We start from the raw sequence: 25,851 nt of genomic DNA on the forward strand, positions 1-25,851 counted from the left end.
TAAAAATTTTTTTAAAGCCCCCAACTTGAGGCTCTATCTCACAACCACTAAATCTCATGACCAGTAGATCACGACCTGAGCCAACATCAAGAGTCAGATGCCCAACCAACTGAGCCACCCAAGCTCCCCAGAGCTGAACTTTGTTCTTAGGATGCAAGTGTTTGCCAGCACCCCAGTTTGGAAAAATCCCCAGATAATAGTTTATTTTTCTCTTTGCCACAGGTTCAGTGCTTAATGTCAGTCACTGCACTCTCTTCTCGGGTTCTGAGAACTTTTCCTAAGTCCCTCCTCGTCACCAAAATACTCACAGAATGTTGTTATGCTTTCTTCTCTTTCTTTTCTTGTCTTTTCTTTTCCTTTCCTTTCCTTTCCTTTCTTTTCTTTTTTCCTTTCTTTTTTCTTTTCTTCTCTCTCTCTCTCTTTCTAGAAGTGTCTTGGCATTTACAAATTTCTAACAGAGCTGGGTTTTGAGAAAATTTGTTAGAATCTTTTCAGACCTAAAGATGCCTTCAATTGAAAGCTCTAGGTTGAATCCTATGTTTTGTCAAGTCTGTGTCTTAAATTTATTTAAAATGAAAAATCATTATACTCTGCTTTTAACTCCATGGAGAGAGAAGATCTGTGTTAAATAAATACATGCTAGTATACAGGCATATTGTCAACAGCTCTGGAAACAGAGCAAACATTAAAGGATGGCTAGAGATGAACTCCATGGAGTGCTAGGCTGACATTTTCCTTTGAAGAAACATTTGTGTTGCTATTTGATGTCCTGTAGATTTGGGGAAGAAAGATAAATGCATTTAGGTTAGCAGTTCTTAGTTGAGGGAAGCTTAGTTTACGTAGTCATTGTAACACATTTTTTACAGTCATGGAATACCCTTTGTGTTCTGCCAGGTCAGGTCATGTAAGGTAATTTCTGGAATTTCTAGTTACAGTGTGAATGTCAGTCAGGTTCGGGACCCTAGATACCATTATCTCTACACACACACGTTACCAATCCATTGAGTGAATTCCATGATGAATGAGTGAATTCATTCAGACTCTGGGGAGCCTAATTCCATTCCCCTGTCTTCTTTCTTTAGGGACAACTGGTTCTACTGTTTACTACCCTCTAAAGCTAACGTTCAGGCTTCTAGTTGTAGCTGATTTAACGGCACCCTGGCCCTCTCGTCCCTTCGTGCTGTTGACATTTGAGTTCTCTTTGATCTCGGCTTTCATCTTTCTGCTCTGAAAAGATATGCATCTTATATGGAGATCTAATATCCAAAGCTTGATTATTTTAGTTGATATATATATAATTCATGATATCTTGGTGCTGGACTGATTAATCTAGGATGCCCTATGGTTTTCCCCAAGTCTTGAATAATGCTTTTGAGTTTGCTTGCAAAACTATTCTTGAAAAGTTGGCCTTTTTGGTAGTAATAGCTCCTGCCATTTATTCATTGGGTGCATGTAGGTTCTGTACTGGGCACTGGAGATGCAAAATGGATAAGAAATACTCTGAGTTCTTTTGTTTATTTATTTATTTATTTATTTATTTATTTATTTATTTTTTATGTTTCTTTATTTTTGAGAGAGAGATAGAAGTGAGCAGGGGAGGTTCAGAGGGAGACACAGAATCCGAAGCAGGCTTCAGGCTCTGAGCTGTCAGCACAGAGCCCAACGTGGGGCTCAAACACATAGACCAGATCATGACCTGAGCTGGAGTCAGACGCTTAACCAACTGAGCCACCCAGGCGCCCCAGAAATACTCTGGGTTCTTAAGGAGCTCACAGACAAGCTGAGACATGTAAACCAACAAACAAAAAAGTTATTTTGTTCTTTCTATAATAGAGGTGTTTATTCATTCGTTGATTCACTGATTTACTGAAAACTCTTTATTTTGTGCCTACCTTTATCTTCTAGGAATAGGAAAGATCTGTTTTAAAGGAACTTATGGCAGACGGACACGTGAACAATGAAGTATTCTAGATGCTGCTGGAATCAATAGCATCAGTTTAACCTGAAGAAGAGTAGCAGGGCCAAAGGGGGATTTTAGCGAACCCCTCATAAAAACCTGACCCTTAACATGTCTAATATTGACCTAGCATGTCTTAAGTGCCTAGTCCTCTTCTAAGCACTTTACAAAGATTAACTCGTTTAATCCGCATAAAACCACTATGAAATACATATAATTATTATCTTCATTTCACAGACCAGAACCTTTCTGAAGTACAGAGAGGTTAAGTAACTTGCCTCGGGTCACATAGCTTACTTAGTAAGGACACAGCCAGGGTTTGAAACCCAGCAAGTCAGCTCCCCAATTAGAGGTGATTCTTGAATGGGGCTTGATAGGAGCTCAGAGATATGGGAACGGGTAGGTAGTTGCCATTTAGGGGGGAATCCCTGAGCCCAGCGAGAGATGCGGCGAAGGTGTGGGAAGAAAGCAGATCACAAGGACTTTGTCTCGTGGGCAAAGTGTGTACTTTACGTCACAGAAAGTTTAAAAAAAAAAAAAAAGGAAACTAAAATAGGAAGAAAAATCACCAGAGTTCTTAAACTTTGTGCTCTTTTCCTTTAAGGTCTTTTGTAATGTGTGTGCCCCCCCCCCCCCACATAGTTGTGCTACACCACCTTGCAATTTTGTCTACAACTGTCCCTCACTTTAGCTCACGGGATCCACACACCAGCCCTATGGTACCCGTGGTCCCCATTTTACAGAGGTGGGCACTGAGGCTCCGTGAGAGGACATCTGTGCTCACAGGGGACCCACAGTCTCACCGCGGCAATGTAAACTGAAGTTCTCATTCTCTCGTTTCTTTCTGTTTCACACCTGCCTCCCCAAAGTGGATATAAAAAGGATAGAAGTGTAATCAAACATTGCAGATAGCTCGCATGTTCCGTGCGTCTTGTTTATCTAAATCAGCGATGACAGGGGGATTAGCAGACTGACTCTAAGGAACGAACATATAAGACACTCACTGTTCAACGGTGTCACCCTTGTGGGATTTCTGCTGCTTCTAGGTACTGCCTAAGGTGTGCGCCCGGAGTGTAGTGTCTGTGCGGGTCTTGGATCGTGCCTGTTTCGCTAACAGTGGCTTTGGCAGGTCTGTGATTGTCAGAAAGGGATTCTTAGTGCTCCAACAATCTCTAAATTCGGGATCTGCATGTTTGCTCAGCACAAACAAGCCTCGGTGACAGGAGAGAAAAAGAAATCCAAGTCTAAGCTTGTTTCAATCTCGATGGTGAAAGAAAGGGCTTTTAATGCTATTTTGTACACACTCTTAGTACTTGACAGGGTTGGGCGCCTGTGCAGGGGCATGAGATCTTTTGCTACTGGGTTGGAACTTCAGAGCCTACACTCTTGAGGAAATAAATCACTCTCCCAATGTGCTCTTCCCTTCAGTGGTAGTGAATATGCTGCTTATTATATTGATGAGCATTTACTGGAGCAACTGCTGGGTTTGGGTCATTCTGCTAAATCCTGGGGCAGTATAGGTGAACAGGGCATTCTTCCTTCCCAAACCCTGCTCACACTCCAGTGGGAATAACTGACCTGTGCCAACATAGTGTCCTATAATGAGGCATGTGATCTGAACAGGGGAGCCCAAAGGAAAGCGCCATCAGAGAGGAGAGATGGCCTTTTAGCTGGGTTTGTTTGTTTGTTTGTTTGTTTGGGGATAATTCACGTACCATCAATTCCACCATTTTGAAGTGTAAAATTCAGTGGTTTTTAGTGGATTCACAAAGTTGTGTAACCATTACCACTGTCTAATTCCAGAATATTTTCATTGCCCCAAATAGAAACCCCATGTCGGATAAGCAGTCACTCCCTATTTCCCTCTCCCCTAGTTCCTGGCAGCCACTAACCTGCTTTCTGTCTTATTCCGGACATTTCTTAACAACAGAGTCCTACGATATGTGGCCTTTGTATCAGGCTTGTTTCACTTAGCATGTATGTTTTCAGGGTTCATCCGTGTTGTAACATGTATCTGCTCTGCGTTCCTGTTTATGGCTGGAAATATTTCATTGCGTGGATAGACCCCATTTTATTTACATATTCATCAGTTGATGGCCATTTGGTTTCGACTGAATTTTCAATAAACAGAAAGGTTTTTGCAAGACCTAGAAGGAAGGGAGCGTGGATTTTAGGGTGGGTAAAACCCATTATTGCAACGAACACATACCTATGGAGCACAGTACTTGTTGAATGTCAGGCACATTTTGAACCCTTTACAAATAATTGACTTCTTGAGCCCTCTGAGTTACAACCCAGTGAGCTGGCATGTGGAACAAAGATGCACAGCAGTCTACCCACATTACCAGCCAGTAAGTGGAGAGTTAGGGGCCAAAGCCAGGCATTCTGGCTCCGGAGTTCACTGCTCAACCACTTCCTAGCTATGCGACAGGGTCGGGAGGCAAGGCAAGCCCAGGCTGGGGAACTGTCCAGGGCGCGAGAAATGACAAGGGGGTGCAGGCGAGAGCGATAGATGAGGCCCGAGGCTGGGTGGGTGTCCTCCCCTAGCAGCCGTCCTTGGGAAAGACTCATCCAATGTGCCATTCTTCTTTTTAAAAACTGCTCCTCATTCTCCATCTTTCTACGTTGGTTTCCCAATACCAACCATTTCCTACTACCTTTGCAATTATTCCCATACCTATATTTTACCTATATCGTTGTTGAATTAATATTTTTCTTTAAATCAGCTCACTTTTGTTTTGCTTAAATGCATTTATTTAAAGTGGAACTTTATCTCACTGCCTTAAAAGAAAACTCGGTACTTTTCTGATGTACATTTAGGTAAACCAAACCATTAAAATGAAATGCCTTGGAACGCCCGGGTGGCTCAGTCAGCTAACTCTTGATTTGGGCTCAGGTCATGATCTCATGCAGTTCATGAGTTCGAGTTCCACTCGAGCCTGCTTGGGATTCTCTCTTTCTGCCTCTCTGCCTCTCTCTCTCTCTCAAATAAATAAGTGTTAAACATTTAAAAAAAATTTAAAAAAGAAAATGAAATGCCGTAACGCATTAGCACCTACAGCTACATGCACACCAGCAGATGTGTCATGTTGATTGAGAAATTGGGGCTTGCAGGATAAGGTTCAAAGGCTGTACTGGGCCTTCCAAACTCAGTTTCAGTCTGAGTTCCAGCCCCAAATCGAGCACTGATACCATGTGGCTGTCACATCAAACATGTTTCCCTCCTCTCTGGACTCATCATGCTTTTTCATTATAATATATTCTTCCATTGACTGTCTCTCTTGCTCTCCTCTGTCTTCTTCCGTCTTCCATTCTTAGGACTAGCTCAAATAATTCCTCCTCTCTAAATCCTTCGAGATCCTCTGTGTTCCTGCAGAACTTGGCTCGGAGATGTTTACAATAGTACGTTTAGTACTATTACTTGTCTAGTACGTCCTTATCAGATTGTGAGTGCCTCAAGGCTGGAAATGTTATTTATTGAATGAATAAATGATGGGTTAGGGCCAAACGGTAAAAGACCTTGAATGCGAGCGATAGTATTATGAACTACAGTATTCCTAAATCATAGAATGTTTTCAAACAAACAATGTGATCAGCACTCTTTTTAACAAAGCTGAGTGGGATTGGTGGTGTGTGGAAGTCAAACGAAGGGGCGAGATCCTGGAAGCAGGGAGAGAAATATAAATTAAAATAAAATCTAAAATGTTGGGTACCAAAAAGGGGTCCACTAAATCTGAAAATATATATACTTGATGAACCAGTGTGATTCTACTCCCAGATATATTACCAACAGAAATCTATATGTATGTGCACCAAAAGATAAGTTTAACAGTGTCCTTAGCATATTAAAAATATTTCCAAACTGGAAGCAACTCAGATAGCCATCCATAGTAGAATTAATGTAAAAACTGTGGTCTATTCATTCAATGGGATACTATAATGAGAATGAACTCCTGTTGCTACATGTGCAAACACGCGTAAAGCTCCCAAACGCAACGGCGAGAGAAGCCAGACCCCCTAGTGATGTATGCTGTTAAGATTCCTTTTTACCTAAAGCTCAAAAACAGACAAACTAACCTATGTGTTAGAAGTCAGGATAGTACAGCCTTGGAGGGATGGTGACCAGACGGGGCCACGAGGGGCCACTTCTGGTGGGCTGGTGACACATGCGTGTTCAGTTTGGGAAACTGAAGAGAGGTACTCCCTTAACCTGTACATTTCGTTCGTATGTGGTGTTCTTCAGTCAAAGGTCTATATTTTAAGAAATGGAAAGAAAATCAACACAATTAGGAAAAAAATTTTTTTAAACTAAAAAGCCTTTTTCCAAAAAGAAATAAATAAGCAGAGTAACTAGTGACGAATCTAGGATCATGAGCTGCTTATCAATTTTCATTTGGCTTGGTTGCCTTGGGATTTATTATTGCCGTGTTGTGACTATGAGAGTAATAACTGGTAACAATTGTGTTTTGTTTTACAACATTTGGATCCTGTAGAGTCCTTATTCCTTTCCATCTTTAGAACATCTTTATGAGGGTTCATGAATATCCATTCTCCAGATGGGGAAAGTGAGGTCCAGAGAGATTTTTTTTTAAGTTTGTCCTAAGTCACAGAGTTGATAAGTGACTGACTGAACCGATTTCCTCTGAGTTTTGTTCATGACTCTGGGCCACCTGGGGTTGGCAGTTGTGCTTGGACTTTGAGCCTCCAGAAACGCTAAGTGAGGGAAGAGTGGTGAACGATCTACAGGATAAATCCACAATGGAGGCTTTGTGATTAATTATGTCAAGGCAACCAAGAAGCTGGCAAAGCTTTTTTGACATGTGAGTTAAATCCATTGTTCTTTTGCTGCTTTTCTGCTTAAATAATCAGGGGTCTTAAGTACAAATTAAACAACCTCAAGGTAACAAAAAGAGCATGCCATCGACTTGATTGAGTTGTAATTGAAAATGTTTTTGGCTGCTTTCATTTAGCTTTCAGCAAACAAACTTTCCTTGAGTGGCCACGGAATCCTCTAGCTTGTTGGACAAGAACACAGGGGCTTTCTGGTTCAACATTCCATCCAGTGCAGAAGTACTTTTGCAGCGTTAGTGATAATCGTGATCTGATAAACGTGTGCACCAAGAGCTTCCCATGGGCAAGACACTTGTTACACTTCTCTGAGGTTGCTGTTATTAATATCCCTGTTTGACAGGTGAGCAGATAGACTGAGGGAGGTTAAGCAATTTGCCCTAAAACACACAGGTAATTACAGCAAAACAGATCCAGACACAGGTCTTCCTGATTCCAAACTTGGAGGGTTTTGTTGCTGTGTGGCTTCACTGCTTCCATTCTTCACCTTGAATTCCTCCAGGGATCAGTTATTTCCAGGAGACACTGCAGGCTGGGAATGGAAAACCCTACTGGGAAGTTCTTTTTTATACATAGGTGGTATCTTCTTTCTGTTAACTTTCATTTGTGGGGCCTAGTTTTACTCTCAAGAGTAATAACCGTTTAAGATCCCTCCTTTCCAGAAAGCTGTATCTCCAGAGAGTAAAGGCAAGAGGTTATATTAGTTCCAGAATTATGCAAGGGCCCCAGTTATCTCTTGGGTGTACAACAGGGTACCCTGTATCTTAGTAAGTCAAATAACCACCAATCAGTACCTATCATCTCTCATGATGTGGGCTATGATTTGGGCAGGGCTCAGTGGGAAGATTCTTCTGCTATGTCTGTATCAACAGGGCTCTGGTGGTAGTATTCATCTTGTATCTAGTGTGGTCCCAGAATCCAAGATGGCTTCCCTCAGGCCTAGCACCTGGGCTCAAGCCTCTCCGTCAGGTCTCTTCTGCAAGTTAGCTGGATTTCTTACACGTCGGGCAAGCACTGCAAGGGTGAGTGTTCCACGAAAGGACATCAACGCTGGCAGTCTTTTCAGGACTGGGCTTGGAAGCTGGACCAAGTGTCACTTTCAGGTCAAAGCAGGTACAGAGCCCATCCAAGTTTATGAGAAGGGACGAAAACTCCACCTGTCCAGGGGAGGACTGTGGTCAAAGTTTTTGCAGCCATTTTTAATCTGCCGTACTGAGGATCAGCCAAATTTAATCTACATTTTCCTGGGTTGGAGTTGGTACGGCCTATTTGGGTTTGAAAGTTCCTCGCTGAAATTACTATTTTCTCTATTTTGGGGCATTTGAACTTTAAGAACTTATTATTCTAATAATTATTTTAGTTCTATAGCATAGTCTTTATCAGTACTAATTATTTGCTGAACTTAAAGATGGTGAGCTCATTAATATTCCAGAACTAGAAGGGCAGATCCTCCCTCAGGCTGTCCGACAGAGGACTTTTCTGAAAGAATTCATTTGCAGTTTAAATATATATGAGTAGAGGACAGAAAGCTGCTGGAGATTGGGTAGAAAAAGAACGTAGAAATCCTAAATCAAAAGAGTTTTCATTACTAGCTTAATTTATACTTTTATCCTATTACATCATTTTCTGTCTTTCATTCCTGCAGAGAATTTGTGATGTTTTGATTCTCGAAAACAGAATTGGAAAGACCTGTTATTTTGGTCAATGAAATACATACTTTTTTTCCATTGGAAATTGAGGCAAAATTACATGGTCATTCCTTCGCCTATATTAGCAGAAGGAATTAATTGAAATTATTTCTAATCTTTTGATCCTTGTCACACTACTCTGCTATGCAATAATACACTAAAGAATTTTCAGCAAGCAAGGGGGGGACCTCACATAGCTCTCTGCCTAAAAAATATGCTGTTTGTAGAGTTATGCCACCAGCTGGTGTGCTAACTTGATCAAAAGGTCCTGTTACAGAACACAGAAAATGCTTTATGCACAAGTAAAATCAAGATGCTTTGGATAAGAGATAGGAATTTTTGTCTCTGGTGCCTTGTTCTTTATTGCTTGAGATCCTAAAAAAATCTTATGAGGATTCAAAAGCTGAAATAATGGGCTTTTCCTGGGCAAATATTGTTTAATTTCTTTTTTACTGATGTAGCTGTTACTGCAGGAACAGAAATGAGTTTCAGCACATGTTTGATGAGTCTGCTTTGTTTTATTGAAGTATTTCAGACCTACTGAAAGTGACAAAGAATGGTATACCACGTACCCCTGTGTCCACAGCCCAACATAAGGAAGACCACATTAGGGGCACCTGGGTGGTTCAGTTGGTTAAGCATCCGACTTTGGCTCAAGTCATGATCTCCTGGTTTGGGGGTTCGAGCCCTGTGTCGGGCTCTGTGCTGACAGCTAGCTCAGAGCCTGGGGCCTGTCTTCGGATTCTGTATCTTCCTCTCTCTCTGACTTTCCCCTGCTTGCACTATCTCTCTCTGTCTCAAAAATAAATAAAAAACATTTTAAAAAAATTTAAAAAAAGGAAGACCACACTAGAGAGATACTTGAAAAGCCCCATTGTGAACTTCACCCCATCCTCTTCCATTATTTACAGCAGTGGCTTCTACCCTAAATGCAGGATTACCATTTCTTGGCATGACTATTTTGCCTTTACTATATATCATATATACACATAAATAATACTTAGGCTTTTACATTCTTCTTTTTAATATTTTTAATTTATTTTTGAGAGAGGGAGGCAGAGGATCCAAAGTGGCCTCAGGGCTGACAGCAGCTAGCCTGATGTGAGGGCTCACCAACCATGAGATCATGACTTGAGCCAAAGTTGGTCACTTAATCTACTGAGCCCCCCAGGTGCCCCGACATTCTTAATGGTCAGGGAAAAAATAATCAAGAGAAGAACAGTCCTTTGTGACACTTGAGAATTATATGAAATTCACATTTTGGTGTTTACCAATAAAGTTTTATTGGCATTCAGCATAAGATGTATGGTCCATGGCTGCTTTTGTGCCACTTGGCAGATTTGAGTAGTTGGAACTGACTGTATGGCCTACAATGCCTAAAATATTTACTATTTGGCCCTTTGCAAAAACATGTTTGCTGACCCCTTGGGTACTATATTCACACACACAAACACAGAGTAAATAATCTGGCTGGGGAAAGATTCATACGCAGGTATGTATGCCTTGGCCAGGAACAGACTGAAATGCACAAGGCTTTTTTTTTTTTTTTTTAAATAACCTAGAAACATTTTTTTTCTCTTGTCTCAGGAGACCAGCAATGATTGACCTTTCCCCTCCCAACCCCCTGAATGATCATATCTTACTCCTTGGCTTTAAACTTTTCCCTTCGCTCTCACTTTTCCCACTCTTGTGCCTACAACCAGCAAATTCTGTTTGTCCTGGGGCAGAAAGAACAGGACAGGGAGAGTCATCTCCCCCCTCCTGGAAGTTCTCAGTTTAGCAATGTGCTTTGCCCGTGTCTCTGATTTGGCACGTTGTGTTCCCTTGCGCTTTCCATGTCTTCTGACTCTTAGAATTCTGCCTACCGCCCACGAAGTGAATTATGTCTACACTGGCTGCAGATAGATAGGGGAAAGTCAGCAGAGTGACTGAACAAATGATCTTTTAGACATAAACTGTGTGAAGAGTTGATGAGGATATTTCAGTTTTTTTTTTTTTTGTAGAAAGAAAAATGATAGTCATGATACCTCTTCCTTGTTTCTTTAATAGTGGATCTTCCCCCTTCCCAAGCCAGAATTATGTAGATAAGTGTCCCAACTGATTATTTTCTCTTCTAGTAATAGCTGAATAGTGCTCAGTAGTGCTGGGCTGAGTTTCGTGGGCTTTGAAGTCAGGCAGTCCAGTCCGTCTGTTAGTTGAGAGACCTTGGAGTTCCCTTAGCAGAGGAGAGAGGGATGGCGATCTGTGTGGCCATCATAAGGGTAGAAGACAGAGTCATGATACTTCAATCTCCAGGTGCTTTTAAGAGAGTTAGTGAAACAAAAAATGAATGACAGAAAATGATAAATACTGCAGGGTAAAAAAGTCAAACCAGAGCGTCACAAAGGCTGTATGAGAGAGGTGCGGAAAAGGTGGTGGAATGGAAAGGCAGGAGAGAGAGGTGATTTCCCTCTGGGGACAGTCTGAAGGGCTTCTTGAAGGAGGTGGCAGGGACAGAAGGATTTGGATCAATGGAATTTAGAGGAAGAATATTCTAGGCCACGGGGACAGCATGAACAAAAGCACTGAGACAGTGATAAACAGGTGACAAGAAGAGAACAGGTAGAAGTTCAGTTTGCCCAGGTATGAAGGGATACAGAGGGAGAGTTGAGAATGGATATGCATATTAAGGTCTGGCTAGGCAAGGCCTTGAATGCCAAGGAGAGGAGTTTTGGCAGTAATGACAATTGATACACTCCTACCAGTGATAGGAGTTTTGGGTAGTTTTTGAGTCTGAACTCTGTCCTCAGTTCTAGGAAGACTGCCGGCCTCCAAGGCCTTGACGTTTCCTATCTCAGTCCAGTGTCACCCCAGGCAGATTTGCTATCTCAGTACAAAAAATGTGAAAGACACCGGAACATACTGTTTTATGAAACATCTCCAAAAGAACCAGTCTGAGAAGCGTTGCGCAATGACCCTCATCCCTCCATTATCACTCTCAAATCAGGAGAACTATCTCTGACTATCACAGAATATGCTGTCTCTTGTGTTCCCTACTCCTACATGGTTCTGGCTGAGAAAAGAGGCCAGAGTGGAAACTTTCATATTAGAAGTGGGCGGAGGAGGGGAGGAGAGAAAAACACGATTTTCTAAACTCTTCCCTTGGATCAGCGGGGCTGTACATTGAGCAGAATTTCAGGTACATCTAAAAGTGGCCTTCTTTGCTTTAGTCAGATATTATTTATGGTTTCCATTTATGAAGGTGGATCACTGAATTAAAAAGTCATTTAATGTTTTTATAATAAAGTGAGTCCCACATTGTTTTCATTGAAGTTAAATTGGATAGGGAGGTTAGTGAACCAAACTCAAGTTCAGAATGCCACTTCAACATGGACGTGGAGGGGCAAGGACTCTCGAGGGTGTGCAGCCTGAATCGAGTACCAGAGTCACTCTGGGTGTGAACTTGGGCATCTGTCTCCATTTTGACTACCGCCTGAAATGAAAGATGATTAAAAAAATTTTTTTTATTGTGGTAAAATATACATAGTGTGAAATTTACCACTTTAACTCTCTGTCTTTGGAACTTTTTCATTTTTTGCCCCGAACTGAAACTCCTTAAACCATAACTCCCCGTTCTCCTTTCTCTTACTTTCTCTGTGAGTTTCACTAGTGTAGTTAACTCAGAAAAATGGAATCGTGAGGTATTTGTCTTTTTTGCGACTGGCTTATTTCACTTAGCATGATGCCCACTAGGTTCATTCATATTGTAGCATGTGTCAGAATTTCCTTCCTTTGTAAGACTGAATTAAGACATATACTCCCTTGCCTGTATATGCCACATTTGGTTTATCTACTTAATCAGCTGATGAACACTTGGCCCGATGACCCTTTTGACTATTATGAATAATGCTGCTAGGAATATTGGTGTGCAAATGTTTATTGAGTCCCTGCTTTCAGTTTTTTTGAGGGTATATACCTAGGACTGGAATTGCTGGGTTATATACTGTCTGTTGAAGTCTTCGAGGAACTGCCATACTGTTTTTCCACAGCAACTGCGCCATTTTACATTCCCACTGGTGCGCGTTCCGGTTTCATCACATCCTCGCCAGCACTTCTTATTTCCTGTTATTTTATTTTTTTTTGGTAATAATGGCTGGTCTTGTGGGAGTGAAGTGATTTGGTTGAGATTATTCTTTTTTGTACCAAGTTCAGTAAGAGAATGTTAATTCACGAAGTTGTAAAAATTACCTCACAAATGCCAGTGAACAGTCAGAAACCCACCTTGAAGGACACCATCCAGCTGTGTATTCCCGAGGAGTTACTTAAAAGTGATGAGATACAGATCATGGAAATATGAGGAAAATAAGCTAGTTATTGAAATCATGCCTTCCCTGTGTTCCACGCTGATGCTAGATTTTGCAGAGTCCCTGCACCTGAAATCTCAGTCTGAGAGAGAGCCAGGAAAAGAAGAGTGAGTACTGGGGGGAGAAGGGAAGTTGGACTTTTATTTTTTAAATATTTGTTTTCAGAGAAAGAGAGTGAGAGAGCAGTGGAGGGGCAGGGAGAGAGGGAGAGCGAGAGTCCCAGGCGGCATCGGTGCTGACACGGGGCTCTATCCCTTGAACGGAAACGTGAGATCCTGGCCTGAGCCGAGATCAGGAGTGGGACACTCAACCCACTGAGCCACCCAGGCACCCCTGGACTTTTCAAGCAAAAGTCAAAGATTGTGCATTTGAATCTGAGCGGGAAGTGGTGGAGGTGAGGAGGCGCTGTTAAGAACAAGTGTAGCATCACTTTGTTTATGGACAGGCATGCTTCCTGAGTTAACTTATTTTTGGAAGTGATTCTCTCTGGAATTACCATCATGAATCTCTCCTAGGTATCTCCTCCCTCCCCCAAAATAGATAAATTTTGAGAGATTCAGTTTCCACACACATTTACCTCAGACCAGATTCCTCCCAGGCCCTGAGCACGGTGTGCTCCTTCTGCCGTATGGCTTCACGCGCGATGCGTGTCCCACCCGGAGAACTCCCTCCCGTGTCTCCACTGCGGAGCCCTTCTGGCGTGCCAGGTGGAACCCATCACCTGCCAAGATGATTGTGAAATCCCACCCCCACATCTGCCACTCCTAGATTTTCTTACCCAGATGCTGTTGCTATTTTTTTTTGTAAACTGAGGTGACTTTCACGTAATAGAAAATTAACCCTTTTAAAGGATACAACTCAGTGGCATTTGGTACATTCACAGTGTTATGCAACTAGTAACTTCTATCTACTTCCGAAACATTTTCATCACCCTAAAGGAGACCCCATATCCATTTAAGAAATCACTCCCTTCCCTCTTCCTCTTGTCTCTGGCAATGACTAATCTGTCTTCTGCCTCTCTGGATTTAACCTATTTTGGATCCTTCATATCCATGGAATATACAGTGGTCTTTGGGGTTTGTTTTTTTTCAGGTAGTATGATGTACTTGATGTCTATCCTTATTATAAAGTGTATGATCCCTCCATTCCCTTTTAAGACTGAATAATATTCCATTGTATGGCTATACCATGTTTTGTGTATCCATTCATCTGTTGATGGACATTTGGGTTATTTCTACTCTTTGGACTATTGCTTTTCTTTTTTTTTTTTTAAATGTTTGTTTACTTTTGAGAGAGAGAGAGAGAGGCATGCGGGGGAAGGGACAGAGGATCTGAAGTGGGCTCTGTGCTGACAGCACGAGCCCCATGTAGGGCTTGAACTCAGCCAACCGTGGATCATGACCCGAGCCGAAGTTGGATGGACCCTTTGGCTACCCAACAGGGTTGGATTGCTTTTTAAGGTCATCCCAGCTAATCTCAGTGGCAGTCACGAGCTGGGGCAGTGTGTCTTCAGTCTGGAAACCAGGGCCCTTGTCTGGGAAAGAGGGACCTCTGCCAGGACTGCTTAGTGGCCCCAGGTGAGAGCTTGCGAATGGGCAGGCGTCCGGCAAAACGAGGCTCCAAGATGTGTTGGATTTTATATGCACTGTTATCCTGCTCAGTATTTAAAACTTGAATCAGTTGCCCACATTAAATTTAAAAGATTCCCATCCCTTCCCAAACTCCTTTCCCCTTCCTCTTTCTTTGTTCTTCTCTCTTTCACACACACCTGAGTATTTCTTTTTTCTTTAAGATTTTTTCTTTAAAAAGTTTTTTTTAATGTTTATTTCTGAGAGACCGAGCATGAGCGGTCCTCTATGTGTCCTCTGACTGAGTTACTTCACTCAGCATAATACCTTCCAGTTCTATCCACATTGCTACAAATGGCCAGATTTCGTTCTTTCTCATTGCCATGTAGTACTCCATTGAATAGAAACCACATCGTCTTGATCCATTCATCAGGTGATGGACATTTAGGCTTTTTCCATGTTTTGGCTATTGTTGACAGTGCTGCTATGAACATTGGGGTACATGTGCTCCTATGCATCGGCACTTCTGTATCGCTTGGGTAAATCCCTAGCAGTGCTGTTGCTGGGTCATAGGGGAGTTCTATTTTTAGTTTTTTGAGGAACCTCCACACTGTTTTCCAGAGCGGCTGCACCAGTTTACATTCCCACCAACAGTGCAAGAGGGTTCTCGTTTCTCCACATCCTCGCCAGCATCTGTAGTCTCCTGAGTTGTTCATTTTAGCCACTCTGACTGGTATGAGGTGGTATCTCCGTGCAGCTTTGATTTGTCAAATACCAGAATTTTTGATGGCACACCAAGAAGGGATTGGAAGGGGACACTACACCAGACATGTCAGCCCAAATTCCAGCTCGCTGCTGTTGCATATAGCAGTTGTTGGAGATGATGTCTCTCATTGCCAAGAAGGCAGAGAGAGAGTGGGTGGTATTTGAGAGATTATGGCACTTCATTCGTGCTTCTCCTTGTCACCAGGACGGGCTGGTTTCTGCCCTGCCCACTCTTTTTATAACAACGATTCAGTCTTCTCCTTGGGGCCCGTGAATGCAGGATCTTTCTTTGGAGTTGTAACTGTAGCACAATAATTACTTGTAAGCATCACTGCGTTCCAAGACCAACCCAGGCAGCAGTCTCTGACTGACATCTGAGCAAATAGACAAAGCTGGGGCAAAAATAATTTTGCCTTTTTGATCAAAAAGTCTGGCTGTTGTCACAAAGCTGCTTCTAGGCTCTCATCCCAGCCGGTGAATTTCAGGACAAAAATCATTAGGTTTTTTTATGCTGTAGTGTTTTGTTTTTTTAATTTTTTAAAAATGTTATTTATTTTCGAGAGAGAGAAACAGAGAGCAAGCAGGGGAGGGGCAGAGAGAGAGGGAGACACAGAAGCCAAAGCAGGCTCCAGGCTCTGAGCTGTCAGCAGAGAGCCCAGCGCAGGGCTCGAACTCACAAACTGGGAGATCACAGCCTGAGCTGAAATCCTGACTCGGAAGCTTAACCAACTGAGCCACTCAGACGCCCCCTGACATATGGACTTGATCCATGTCTAGTTGTGGGTGAATGTTTGGAAGGATAAGGGAAGTCGGGGGCTCTGGCCTCTCCCATTGTGTCACTCCCATACCCCCTCCTCCTTGGGCATGCCAGTGGCCCCTCCATCTCAGCCCCAGCCCCTGGCTCCTAACTCAGCGGTGAGGATTTCCCCACTTGCCACAAGTATTTGCAGACCCAAGGCTTTGAGTCTTTGCTCTGCTCTTCCTTTGCCCCTTTCCCTTTGCATGTGTCTCCTGAAGCCTGCATCCTCTTTATCCTCAGTCCCAGCTCAAGCCCTGCCTCCTCCACAGAGCCCTTGCCAACCTCCCCAGCGCACGCAGAAGCTTCCGTTCTCAGCTCTTCAAGTGCTTGGTGTATATCACACGTTTTAGCATTTATGATGGTAGCTCATGTCAGAGTAGGAAATTCCCTTTGGTTATATTCAGTCCAGACCCCTCATTTTGTGAATGAGGACACTGATGCTCAAGGGAGCCTTGCGATATGGCCAAGGTCACACCTTTATCTAAAATATTTGTTCATGACTAATGCACAACCATTCTGAAACCTGCTTCCCTTGCCATCAATGGCAATGAGGGTGTACGCGCTGTCTTCTGTAAGGAAACCCACAAAGCACAAATCTTAAAAGGGAACACAGATCTTCCCAGTTGGCAGTGGAGGGCATCATCAGTGAAGAGGAGTGGCTGGCCCTCCTGGTGCGACTTGTATTTACAAGGATCACCGTCTTCTTGGCTCATCAATGACCTTACCTCCGCCTGGCTTTTCTTGGGACCACCATTCTGACTTTAAAACTTGAGTCTGTGCTGGATATAGCATGCCTGAGGGAGTGGAATAAATGCAGAAAGTTACATGCAACTAGCTACTCTTAATAAGATACGACCTTTTCACTGTTGCTGGTAGCTGGGCCTCTACTCCCAGCCTCCTTGCCTCTCATTTCCATGAAATAGGGGTTGCCATTAGTCCAGTTATTCAGCAGCACCCTCCCAAAGCTTGACTCTACACCCAAGAGAAAACCTCAAATGGCAGTTTCTGTTCCTGGTGGTCAAAGTCTCATCTTTCAGATTCTTCTCTGGTTTGAGAAGTCGCTTATATTTCAGGGTGTGTAACATTAGCAATAATCACATTCTTTAGGGAAGATGCCCACCACCGCCACACACAACAAGGTACTTTACCCCAAACCTCAACAGGACAAACCTATCCGATTGCAACATGGGTATCTTCACATTTAGCACATTCTGCAGAGGACTGGGAGGTGGGGCTCGGACACTTACGGCACTTTCCTAACATGTTAAGCCTCTACGATGTATACCCTCTCTTCCCTTTCTTATGATTTTCTGTCCCTGGGCATTTAGTGAACCCTTGTTGAACTGAGTGGATTTACACATCCAGTGTACTCTAGGGAGGGAGCTAAGGGTGGAGGTGAAGAGGCCAGAGGCCAGAGATGTGGGTCGTGTGGGAAGAGATAAAGGATGTCATTCCACTTACCACCTTCCAGACTACCAAAGAATGCCTCCATTTTTGTTCCCAAGAATGTGTTCATTCATTCACTCATTCAGCAAATATTTCTAGGGTGCCTACTATTTACCAGCCATTGTATTTGGTGTGGGGATCAGCAGAGAATAAAAATAACCTCGGGGCGCCTGGGTGGCTCAGTCGGTTAAGCCTCCGGCTTGGGCTCAGGTCAGATCTCACGTTCGTGGGTTCGAGCCTCGCGTCAGGCTCTGTGCTGACAGCTAGCTCAGAGCCTGGAGCCTGCTTCCGGTTCTGTGTCTCCTTCTCTCTCTGTCCCTCCTCCTTTATGCTCTGTCTCTCTCTGTATCAAAAATAAACAAAACATTAAAAAAAATTAAAAAAAAAAACAGCCTCTGTGTCTGCCCTAAAGAGCTAAGTTTTTTGGCCGATGGATGGATGGATGGATGACTTGTCATGATCTCATTAGTGACAGTAGGAGCATAGTTAATAAACCGTGCTTGATTGTGTGATGAGACACCTCTGTCTTCTGGAGACGCCTGGGTTTGCTTTGATTTCGTTGGGAAGTGTGGATGCCAAGACGGATTTTGCGCCAGAAGCCCCACCAATGCGGTTATTCTGGTTAACCAAGAGTGCCAGGATGAAGCAAGGAAACAATAGGCAGTTGTGTAATGTATGCACTTTTTCTTTACACAGACCTTTAAAGGTCAGTTTATTAGAGCCTAATGAAACAATTAGGTGTATATATATGGGGTAATTTAGTTGCTTCTTTACTTCTGCAATAAAAGACATAGTTCTTGATGATTGCAGACTTGCTCTGAGGCTCTGAAATGAAAAGGACACGTAAGAATTAGGCTCAAAGGAACTTGATCTTACTTTCCCCTTTTCATTTTTATTTGGCACATGAATTTCATTCCATACAATTTTTTTTTTTGGCCTGTGCACATAACAGTTTTAAAATAAACAGCAGCAACCCTGTTTTCCTAGTTTAGCTGACATGGAAACACCTAATCCTCTTAGTTTTCTTGATTTTGCAAACAAAGATTTGTTGGGATAAAATCTTTAAGTAGTCCAGTCACATGGACTAGGTATTCATTTAATGACCCCAAGTACGACCTGTTAGAAAAGCAAAGTAATGAATTAATAATGTGCCTCACAGTAATTTGGTCTGCTGTGTTTTTCAACCACAGGCTGTACAACATGAATGGAAGTAGTGAATGCTAAGGTATTCACCCCATAAGTAGGGACAGTCACTTCACACATTATAGCCTGCACGCCTTTCAGCTTTCTGACCTTTCCATTTTGAGCATGTGAAAAAAAAAAAACCCCATGATCGATACCCGTGGTGTCCAAAACAATAGCCACTCACTCTTGGGGGCTCCCGAAATGTGGCCAGGGCGACTGAGCTGAATTTTTTATTTTCATTCAATCTGAAGACAGAAGCGGTGTAAAGTTTTTTTTTTTGTTGTTAAATGCAATTTTATTGGGAAGCTTGTAAGTATGTTTGGAGCAGCTTCGGTGTATAGGACTGCTTTTTCAACTGTAAATTTTAGGTAATAGGGATCATTTCTCATGAAAATTTTGCATTCAAGGTGGGATGTGCTCTAAGAGTAGAATACCCAGATTTTGAAGACTTTGCAAAAAAAGTGAATGTGAACTATAAGATTTTTTTTCATAATATTTTATTGTCAAATTGTTTTCCATACAACACCCAGTGCTCTTCCCCATAAGTGCCCTCCACCATCACCACCACCTCTTTTCCCAAAGATTTTTTATTCTTAAGTAATCTCTGTACTCTGCGTTGGACTTGAACTCAATACCCTGAGATCAAGAGGCACGTGTGCCACCAACTGAGTCAGCCTGACACCCCTTAATAATTTTTTATCTTGATTTCCACGTTGAAATGATAATGTTTTGGGTATGTTGGATAGAAGAAAACATATTAAAATTAATGTTGCCTGGTTTTGTACTTTTTAGATGTGGCTATCATAAAGTTTAAAACATAATGCATCTCTTGTGTGGTATTAATGCAGAGCGGCAGTGGTCTGTTGGATTGGAATGCAAGGTTCTGTGCCGTGGTCCACAGGGCTCTTACCATCGCAAAGAGCTCAGTTCAGAACATGCGCAACAAACTCTATGCCATAGCAAATCACAAAATACATTTAATATTTCTGGTTTTTTTTAAGCTTGTCAAACCCAGGTGGTCTTTGATACTTTTTGACTGCAAAACTACATCACATATTTATTCCACTCACAACGGGGGAAATCTCATAATCTAAACTTTGAAACTTTAAACAGTTCATCTGGCTAAGAGAACCATCCAACCGTATGGTTTAATCAGTCAAGTTATAGATAACTCTATAAAGCATTTAAATAGTATGTGATAAGCACCATAGTAATTGTGGTTAAAAGCTTAGGTTTGAGAGTCAGAGACCTGGGCTTGAATTCTAGATCTGCATTTTCTAGTTGTGTGACCTTGGACTAGTATTTTAAATGCTAAACCTTGGTTTCCTTATCTATAAAATGCGACAGTAATGGTCCCTTCATGATAGCATCCTTAGGAGGATTAGAAGACATAACCCATGTAAAGTGGGCACGTGAGGAGTGCTCACTTGTTGATAATTGCTGTTGATTTTGAAGTTGTGGTATTGTTGTTATTATTAATGGCCTTATAAAGTATCCACCATTGTCCTCAAAGACCGTACCTGCCATCTTGCTGTTGGATCCAGAAGGCTGTCACACCTGCCATTCACTTGCGAACAGGGTTTTGTGAAAATAACTTGCTCCACTCCTAGTGCTCATCCTTGACCTGACTTTGTTCTTCTCCTTTTTTTTTTTTTTTTGTTCTTTGCCCCAGTCTCCAATCAGCCTTTCATCTGAAGTTTCTCTTCTCTTTGTGTATTCTGTACTTGGCACACTCCATATCTCTACTAAGGTTTTATTAAAGAGTATGTATTGAGCACTTACTGTGTGCCAAGTTCTCTGATAGGTGCTGGGAATACAAAGGCTTCTGCCTCCAAGGCGCTCACTAAATAGTCAAGGGAGAGAGTTTAAAATTAGGATAACAAATGTCACAGGCACCCCGATGGAAGTTGGCAGAGAGTCCCGTGTGCGCAGGGGCAGTAATGAGATGGGTGTTGCCAGGGTGCTGATTAGGAAAGACTGAAGTGACATGATTTGTGGACAGGGGAACAGGTATTGAGAATAGGGCCCCAGGTTGGAGAAGAGTCAGGCAGAGGGCCTGGGAGAGACACGTGAAACAGCCTGCAGCCAGAACAGTGTGTCCTGGAGATGTCAGTAGCTTAGAATGAATCGTTGGGTCACAGCACAGAAGGATGAGGTTGAGACATCAGCCTGGAGAAGGCGCGCTTGCCGTGCTCTACCAACTGGTTGGTGTTAAGCGTGACAGAACCACGATCCCAGTTTTGGGAAGATCGCTTCGGCAACGAGGACCGGAGTTGGGGGTGACATCCTGTAAGGAAGCTGCTCTGGGAGTCTGAGAGAAGACCCTGAGCCGGGAGGTTGGCTTTGGGACAGAGAGGAGGGGCCAGATCTGGAAAGTCAAGGTAATTCTGCGATTGGGGGGTGGGAGGGGGAAGTTAGCTAGACTTCCTGTGGGGATCGTTTCATAATATATACAAATATCAAATCACTGTGCTGTACACCTTTAACTAATACGGTGTTCTATATCAACTGTCTCTCAATTTAAAAATATTAACTAATTAGTTTCTTAAAAAAATAAAAAAAGACGTGTCTGGGAGCTGGGAGCAGAAGCTTTGGTGCCTGACTGGGTGAAGGCAGGGAGGGACTAGGAGTCTGTCGCTGGGCAGAATTCCTGCACGGTGACGAGGGGGGGCGGCGACCCACTTGCACAGGTGGGCACAGGGGAAGGGAAGTGGCCCCGGGGGATAAGGAATGAGGTCCGTGCGGGGTATGGTGAGGGTAGCTGCTCTGCAGGGCAGGGCTGGGAGCAGGCTGGGCCGAGGGCCCCCCGTGTAGGGGCTGCTGCTTCCTCCTGCGCTTTTCCCTCCTGCGCTCCCGTTGCCATTGGTGCCACCAGCAGCCCTCTCCACCCGCACGCATGCTCAGCCCGCTTTCCGGGTTATCTTTTAAAGCACTTTCTGTCGGGAGTGTCCGGGTGGCTCAGTCGGTGAAGCACCCAACTCTTGGTTTCGGTGCAGGTCATGATCTCACGGTTCATGGGTTCAAGCCACGTGTCAGTCTGTGTGCTGACAGCGCGGAGGAGCCTGTGTCCCTCCCCTGCTCATGCGCCCCCTGTGTCTCTCTCAAAATAAATAAACAAACTTAAAAACTTTCTGTCAGGGTAATGGGCTCTCTTCTGACAGGGGACAACTTAATCACACTGACCTCACCGTCATCCTCTCACAAGTAGATTGTACCAACCAGGGAGAAGTCTTCTTCCAAGACACAAACCATCTCCATGCGATGCTTTCTCGTTCTTCACCTTCCCAGATATCTGTCTGCAAAGCTTAACACTCTCCAGTGGCATCTTGTATTTAGGATAAAACCCAGACTCCTTACCATGGCCGGTGAGCCCTTTTCCTGGGATCCCTGGCCACTGCCCCCTCCTCGGCTGCCTCCCCGCCTCCTCCATCACCACACTCCTGCTGCAGACTCCTGTTCCCGGACTTACAGACAAACAATATAACTTGTTCCTATTGTAGGACATTTGCACTTGTTTGTGTTTGTTTGTTTATTTTTTTAAAAATAAGAATCTGTTTAAAAAATTTTTTTAATGTTTTATTTATTTTTGAGAGAGAGAGACAGCATGAGCAGGGGAGGGGCAGAGAGAGAGGGAGACACAGAATCTGAAGCAGGCTCCAGGCTCTAAGCTGTCAGCACAGAGCCCGACGGGGGGCTCAAACCCAGGGGCCGTGAGATCATGACCTGAGCCGAAGTCGGACGCTCAACCGACTGAGCCACCCGGGCACCCTATGCACTTGTTTTTGTTTAGAATGTTCCTTCCTCAGATCTCCACTGCTCTGCCGCCTTTGCTCCCTCCTTTTCTTCATTCAGCTCTCAGTGCTGATATCTCCAAAGTGCCTTCTCAGTGTCTTCCCGGTTCATGTCCATCCACTGCCCTGCTCTCTGGACTTCACAGAGCTTCTGCTGCCTCAAGTGTTAATGTTTGGTTACTTAGGTGTAGTCTTCTCTTCCCAATAGCATGTAAGCTCTTGGTTTGCATTGTTCCCAACACCTAGCACTATGCTTCCACATAGCAGGTGCTCAGTAGATATTTGTTCTAAGAGCTTGAAATCTTGGCAGAACATCCTTAAATTAAGGTGTTCCCTCTTGACCCCCATTTCCAATAAGTTGTTTTGAAACAAACTCCAGTTTCTAGAGTGATTTTATCTTTGTAGGAGAAAGGGAAGACAGCTACCCCGGTCAGATTCCAGTAGGAAACAGATGTACACTCAACAGGATGATTGAGGAGAAATTAATAAAAGGATTATCAGGGCTTAGGGAAATCAACAAGAGATTGTAAAGTTCTGCCAAGAACCCAAGGAAAACAGTTAAATGAAGGGGGCCCTGTCAGGAGCCGTGATAAAGAGCCGTAGCCACCCTTTCGTCACCCAGAAGGGAAAGAATGAATACTCTGACCTTGATCTACTTCCAGGCTCCCGTCTTCTGCCTCTGCCTCCATTGGCTTAATTCAGTGGGGTAGCAGAGGGAAAGGGGTTCTAGTCCAGATGGATCAGCCTCCAAGGACACAAAATGGTGTTGGAAAAAGGGTGCTGAGTACATGTGGAGGGGCAAGAAGAGAGAAATCATATAATGTCCATGCCATTTACTTTGTCACTTAGTCAAGCACTGTTTTGTCCTGTTACTTAATTATTTTATACACATCCAGTGATGCCAGTGAGAGAAAGGTGTTGGAAAATAGAACATGCTTACAACTCCTTTTACGAACCTAGGGTGATGTATTGGGGATTGTTCCTCAATTATGTGTGAACTTTGAGTGTAATTGAATGAGATATGAAAACTTGCTAAGTGAGTATGTTCTGAAACTAGAATATTTTGGGTAAATCTTAGGATACAGGCAACAACCAAATCGTCCATAGTAACATTTTCATACTACTCCAGTGCCCGGTGGGCATCAATGCTATATGATCCTTGTCGTGTGTTGGTTTGCCTGTTTTAGTGCATCATTTATGGTCACAATGCTAAGACTACATTTGCTTCCCTGGTCAGAAAACGTTTCTGTAGGGAAAGGGACAAAGGGTAAATCTTCAAGAGCACTTTCTTGATCTCTGCTTACTCTACTCTGGGCTGATGATATGACTAAAGCAATAGTGATGCTATGTTGTCCTGCCAAGGAATATATTTTAGAAGAAAACAAAAAGTCTAAAGGCAAAGTGAAGTTCTAACATAATCTATTCCTTACCATTTGTTGAGACCTTATAACGTATACTGTGAGTCCCAAAATATAACAAAAAATAATAGCTGCTACCTCCTTTGAGCTCCTGCTCAAAGGCACTGGCCCATTTGACATGACGTCAACAGTCTCATGGAGTCGGTATGATTAATGCAGTTTTGTATTTGAGAGGGACAGGAAGTCATCAGCAAGAAAGGGCAATTCAGGAAGCCAGGGGCCAGGTTCTTGCTGCATGCTGACAGCCTCAGACGAAGACTGCTGGACTTGTCATTTGAAGCCTGCCGCGGACTAAGCATGGGACTTGTGGGGCTGGTCAACCAAGAGGATGCGACTGAGGGTGGTCATGAATCATTGTGCTAGGCCATTCCACGGGGAAGTGAGCCACTGCAGAGAAATACGAGAGAAAGCTGTAGAAAAGGTGAGCAGAAGCCAGCTGACCCCGTCAGGGAATGCCAGGGAATGTGGTCCCCAGTTGGTGACTCATTGGAGGATACTGGCAGCCATGATTTCAAGACCCTTCTCCATCCAGGTGGAGATCAACTGTCACCCTGCTTATGGTCATAGGGCCTCCACCATGTGCCTGCGGTTCCTCATTTGGGACCCAAAAGGTTAATCTGTAGTGTTCTGAGGAACTCTTCCAAATGAGGAACCTCCGCTCATTTAATGTTGTACTGTTCAATTATCTTTCACAACTAAGAGATTGTCTTTGAAACTTCAAGAAGGAAAATGAGGAAGAGAGAAGGATTCAGGCACACAGATAAGTGACCTGGATTCTAAGATTTTTAATTTATTTTTTAAATTTAATTAATTTATTTTTTAGTTTAAATCCAAGTTAGCATCTAGTGCAATAATGATTTTAGGAGTAGATTCCAGTGACTCATCCCCTGTGTATAACACCTAGTGCTCATCGCAGCAAGTGTCCTCCTTAATGCCCCTGCCCATTTAGCCCATCCCCCACCCACAACCCCTCCGGCAACCCTCAGTTTGTTCTCTGTATTTAAGAGTCTCTTATGCTTTGTCCCCCTCCCTGTTTTTATTTTATTTTTGCCTCCTTTCCCTTATGTTCATCTGTTTTGTATCTTAAATTCCACATATGAGTGAAGTCATATGATATTTGTCTTTCTCTGACTAATTTCGTTTAGCATGATACCCTCTAGTTCCATCCATGTAGTTGCAAATGGCAAGATTTCATTCTTCTTGATTACCGAGTAATACTCCATTGTATATATATATCTCTATATATATATCTATATATCTATATCTATATCTATATCTATCTATCTATCTATATATATATATATATCTACCACATATATCTTCTTTATGTATTCATCCATCAGTGGACATTTGGGCTCTTGCCGTACTTTGTCTATTGTTGCTAGTGCTGCTATAAACATTGGGGTGCATGTGCCCCTTCGAAACAGCACACCTGTATCCTTTGGATAAATACCTAGTGGTGCACTTGCTGGGTTGAAAGGTAGTTCTACTTTTAATTTTTAAAAAATTTTTAAATGTTTTATTTATTTTTGAGAGAGAGAGAGACAGCATGAGCAGGGGAGGGTCAGAGAGAGAGGGAGACACAGAATCTGAAGCAGGCTCCAGGCTCTGAGCTAGTTGTCAGCACAGAGCCCGATGCGGGGCTCAAACTCATGAACCATGAGATCATGACCCAAGCCAAAGCTGGACGCTCAACTGACTGAGCCACCAAGGCACTCCTACTTTTAATATTTTAAGGAACCTCCATACTGTTTTCCAGACTGGCAGCACCAGTTTGCATTCCCAACAGCAATGCGAAAGAGATCCTTTCTCCACATCCCCGCCAACATTTGGCGTTGCCCGACTTGTTAATTTTAGCCATTCTGACTGGTGTGAAGTAGTAGCTCACTGTGCTTTTAATTTGTATTTCCCTGATGATGAGTGATGTTGAACGTTTTTTCATGTTGAACATTTGATAAGTTTTTTATAGATTTTGGATACTAATCCTTTATCTGACATGTCATTTGCAAATATCTTCTCCCCTTCTATTGGTTGCTTTTAGTT

General features: G+C 43.1%; 1 protein-coding gene across 7 annotated transcripts in view; it reads left to right on the forward strand.

Annotated features, from left to right (window-relative positions):
* Positions 1-25,851, forward strand: part of RBM47 (RNA binding motif protein 47) — a 145,431-nt gene that overhangs the window by 16,138 nt on the left and 103,442 nt on the right. The window contains exon 1 of one of the 7 annotated variants that reach the window (XM_029946798.1): positions 24,185-24,229. The exons of the other annotated variants lie outside the window; for them this stretch is intronic. The gene's annotated coding sequence lies outside the window, so the exon portion shown is untranslated. Of the gene's footprint in view, positions 1-24,184; positions 24,230-25,851 lie in introns of those variants that run through there. 7 annotated transcript variants of the gene reach the window in all.

The sequence above is a fragment of the Suricata suricatta genome, chromosome 1 (assembly GCF_006229205.1).
Source record: "Suricata suricatta isolate VVHF042 chromosome 1, meerkat_22Aug2017_6uvM2_HiC, whole genome shotgun sequence".
Taxonomy (NCBI): domain Eukaryota; kingdom Metazoa; phylum Chordata; class Mammalia; order Carnivora; family Herpestidae; genus Suricata; species Suricata suricatta.